The sequence below is a fragment of the Salmo salar genome, chromosome ssa08, assembly GCF_905237065.1.
Source record: "Salmo salar chromosome ssa08, Ssal_v3.1, whole genome shotgun sequence".
In the NCBI taxonomy this organism is placed as follows: domain Eukaryota; kingdom Metazoa; phylum Chordata; class Actinopteri; order Salmoniformes; family Salmonidae; genus Salmo; species Salmo salar.
This window is the reverse complement of record NC_059449.1, coordinates 21,356,965-21,361,881: the sequence shown is the minus strand read 5'-3', so window position 1 is coordinate 21,361,881 and position 4,917 is coordinate 21,356,965. Positions and strand designations below refer to the sequence as shown.

At 38.4% G+C, this 4,917-nt stretch overlaps 1 pseudogene; it reads left to right on the top strand.

Moving 5' to 3' along the window:
* The first annotated feature begins 4,418 nt into the window (after window positions 1–4,418).
* On the top strand, window positions 4,419–4,917 carry LOC123744170 (T-cell ecto-ADP-ribosyltransferase 2-like; annotated as a pseudogene).

Genomic DNA, 4,917 nt, shown 5'->3' with positions numbered 1-4,917 from the left:
CCCGCTGCGCCTTGGTCCACTATATACGACGACCGTTACAATATCTTTTTGAGACATACATTCATTTTCATTTTCCGTCAAGATGTTTTAATCAAACAAGTCTATTTCCGCTTTCTTAAAAAAAAAAAAAATACAAATATATTTTGTGATACAAATATATTTTCAATGTCTGTTAGTTATATTTTAATGAGTTAGTGGTCCACTGTTATTGTTACATTCTGTCATCAGGACACAGACACTAAGATGTTACAGTCACTAGACTTGCACTACCCTGTGTAACGGACTCCATAGGAGATGCTTGCAGCTTCTGCCAACATTAATAAAGAAAAACATTCAGCATTATTACATTCTCATGTCTTTGTTAAACTTCCACTGAAGCCTTCTCCACTTTTGAGTGACTTAGGCCATGACACACGATTAACGAATGAATGACTCAATTAATGAATTAGTTGTTCAGTTAAGCGATACTGGAAACTACCAGTTGGCACTGAAGGAACTTTTACTGTTTTTCCTGCTTTGTGTAGAAATGGAAAATACAAAATAACTTTTTTCAAACATTCAAAGTCATGTAAAAACGTTTAGAATCATGTAAACAAATAGGTAAACATGCAACATAAGGCAACATGACATAATAATAATAATAATAATAATAATAATGTAATATAAATACTTTTGGGTGTCACATGACCTTTCACCATTGGCCAAATAAGGACTGTCTTGCTCCACAGTGCGCAAACTACGTTACATCTTAAATCAGATTAACCGTTCAAATCAGATGCCTGGAACACTGGCTAGAGTTACTGACCGAGAGAGATAGAAATAGAGAGAGAGAGATCGACAGACAAAGAGAGAATCTGAGAGACAGACAGAGACAGAAAGACAAACAGACAGAGAGAGATTGTGAATCCCAAACCACCCCTTGCCCCTACCAATTCGCTCGGTGAGCCCTCTGTTGTCACGTGTTGCTGACGAAACTCAGAGGGTTACTTCTAGAGAGTGGCGACGGGAACAATAAACCCTTCAACTTTGGGATACTCTCGTGACTTGAATGAAGCAATTCATGTTCCAATTTGTTTTCCAGTATTCCCATAGGAACACATCACTGGAAGTTCCCCACCTTTCTTTCTTTTGTTTCTACAAATATGATGGAGGCTCCATACTGTAATGCCCACACTGGGAGAAACCCAATGCGAAACAACTGCTACAGTACCAACAACTTCACCATAGATTGCATACAGACCTGGGTTCAAATACCTTAGCTGTGCTTGATTGAGCATGCTTGTTGCAATGGAATAAAAAGAAAAGTCCCAAAAGTGCAAATCCTGCCCACCTGGCACTCCAGGCAGATTAAAGAAAACACTGAAAGTATTTGAAAGATTTCAAATAGTATTTGAACCCAGGCCTGGTCATATATAGCATTTACTGTAACTGTATGTACTGTAGCATTTACTATAGTTAAATTTACTGTAACTATATTTACTGTAGCATTTACTGTAACTATATGAACTGTAGCATTTACTGTAACTACATGTACTGTAGCACGTACTGTAACTATATGTACTGTAGCATTTACTATAACTAAATTTACTGTAACTATATTTACTGTAGCATTTACTGTAACTATATGAACTGTAGCGTTTACTGTAACTACATGTACTGTAGCATGTACAGTAACTATATGTACTTTAGCATTTACTGTAACTATATTAACTGTAGCATTTACAAACAGAGAGAGATTTTTTGTGAAATTACTGGACACCTTGCAGACAGTGGCTTTAACTAGTTGTATGAGGTATTTTAGTGCTGGAACAATAGCCTAAAACCTCAAGGTATAATTCAAATGATCTCAAGGTATAATTTACATTATCTTATGGCAGAATTTACATGATCTCAAGGCAGAAATTGTTAGAGGCACTATTGAACACATGACAGTATTATGTAATGTTGTGCTTGAGGTTTATTCAAAGGGACAGAATAAAGACCAGTATGGACAGAGCCAGGTATATTTACATGTTATAGGATATTTTCAGCAACTGACTGGTTAGCTGTAGCTATTGTCAGATTGATTGTTATAAAGGCCAAGCAGACAGAAAACAGTGTAATGGTGCAGGAACGTGTAGCAGACAAGGCTCTGACATTTAAAACAACACTGAATGATATAATAGCCAATAGTGAGAAAGGAGACACTCTACTCAAACCCACTGGCTAGGGACATTCATTAAGTAGACTTTTTACATTTGTTGAAGCCACTGTCTCAACATGACTTATTGTCTTTGGCATTTAAGAACAGAGGGTGGATGAGGGTGGTATTGACTTGGGAGGATGGGGATGTTCAGTAAGAGGGACAGTAGACATGTCCAGACTTCTGAATATTTAGAACAACTCAACAGCATGTTACTAATTCACAGTGCTGTATGGGAATGGCTCTATCCTGCAGTACGTTATCAGGTAAAGATACAGAACTAGCCTTGTGTTAATGGTCCTGTCCAGGCAGAACAATAAGCCTTGTGTTAATGGTCCTGTCCAGGCAGAACTATAAGCCTTGTGTTAATGGTCCTGTCCAGGCAGAACTATAAGCCTTGTGTTAATGCTCCTGTCCAGGCAGAACTATAAGCCTTGTGTTAATGTTCCTGTCCAGGCAGAACTATAAGCCTTGTGTTAATGGTCCTGTCCAGGCAGAACTATAAGCCTTGTGTTAATGCTCCTGTCCAGGCAGAACTATAAGCCTTGTGTTAATGGTCCTGTCCAGGCAGAACTATAAGCCTTGTGTTAATGGTCCTGTCCAGGCAGAACTATAAGCCTTGTGTTAAGGGTCCTGTCCAGGCAGAACTATAAGCCTTGTGTTAATGTTCCTGTCCAGGCAGAACTATAAGCCTTGTGTTAATGTTCCTGTCCAGGCAGAACTATAAGCCTTGTGTTAGTGGTCCTGTCCAGGCAGAACTATAAGCCTTGTGTTAATGCTCCTGTCCAGGCAGAACTATAAGCCTTGTGTTAATGTTCCTGTCCAGGCAGAACTATAAGCCTTGTGTTAAGGGTCATGTCCAGGCAGAACTATAAGCCTTGTGTTAATGCTCCTGTCCAGGCAGAACTATAAGCCTTGTGTTAATGTTCCTGTCCAGGCAGGACTATAAGCCTTGTGTTAATGTTCCTTGTGGGGCAGAGGTAGGGCAGGGCAGTGACTTTGCAACCAAATTATTTTACTGTGCTCGGTCGCATAATAGACTTGTATGGTCATACAAGGTGCCACTGGTGGAATCAGTAGCCTAAAAAGGATTTGCATGGCCACAGTTGCATTTGCAACCAAATTACTTTTCTATGCAAATTCAATAATAGTTGCACAAATAGGCTCACAGTGAGCAGTGAACAAAATAACCATAGACATTAAGTTGACAATAGCTTTTTAGTAGAATAAATACATTGTATTTCTATGGTTGCAACTCTAAAACATGTAATTGCATTTAATCAAATGAATCAGATCCAATGAGTTACCACCCGTAGAGCAGGGTACCTCCATGGTTCATTAACTAACGCAAGAAAACTGTTATCGAAATACTACTCATTTTACAGAGCACGCTATTAAAGCTTCAAATTACACCAATTATTACTTTGTAGCACCTGCAGACTGTAGTCTTTAAAGAGGACTGAGTAAGGCTAAAATGTCACTATGCAACTTAATAATTTTCAGTAAGTCATGAAAAAGTATTCATGAATAAGTTTAAATTCCTATGAATGTGTTATAACATCCAAAGAGTGTGCCACTTTACCAATCGTGGTGGAAAATAATTTATGAATCATTTACTAGGGCTTGTAAACGCTAATGTCTTCCCTGATTGTACCCAACACATGTATAAATTTGTGTACACATAAAGGCTTCATAACATACATATATGTGTAACAGAGACATTTGGCAGAGACAATGTAGCTTGCTTATAACAGTTCATGCGGAGTGGGTGTTATAATGTTTATCTCATTACTGCATAAGACTACTTAAAACTATGTAAGCTTATAAAGAGTGTGTGATAATAGGGATTTATGACAATGTCATGCATATAAAGGCTTCATGACTCTTTATGTCATGCATATAAAGGCTATATGAATAATACATTTCACCACTGTCATTAAAGTGTTACCATTGTCTCTTCCCTATTCTGAAGATTCATCCCCGACTGAATCGTCGCAATCCCAACACAACACCCCTTGACATGGCCCCTGACTCTATTGATGACTCCTATGAGGGCTGCAGGGAGAATATGCTCTGTGAGGTGACAAACAGTATCCTACCAAAGGAGAAAAAAAAGTACAGAAAATGTCAATGCGCTTGGTGGGAAGCTATGGAATTTTATGACACCCATAAACATAACATTGAACTGTCTAATTACCATTTAAGGGCAATTCATGTATATGTGAATCCAACAGAGATGATTTTCGAGCCATTCAATGAGGCCACTACCATAGGGAAGCGCTACAAGACCGTTTATAAGTATCACTCCTTGCTTTTCCTGTTGTCTGATGCCTTACGTATTCTTAATAAAGACCCGGAAAAACAGTATGAAGAAACCTTCCGTGGAACCCGGTTAGCTTACGAAGGAAAAAAAGATGACAATGCGATTTGGCCAATTTGCTTCATCATCTACCTACGAGCATGTGGCTAAAATGTTTGCAGATTGGAAGACATGTTTTAAGATCACTGTCTGTTGTGGTGCGTCCCTGGCAGGTTTCTCTCAATTGAACAATGAAGAAGAGGTGTTGATTTCCCCATATGAGGTTTGCAAAATTGCTGAGGTATCCAAGAATAAAGTATTGGAAGATAAGGACAAAGATGATACGAGTGAATGTGAGATTGTCTATGAACTAGAGAGCACAAAAACAACCAAAAGTGACTTGAATTGCCATATTGTCGATAATGACAAAAAATAA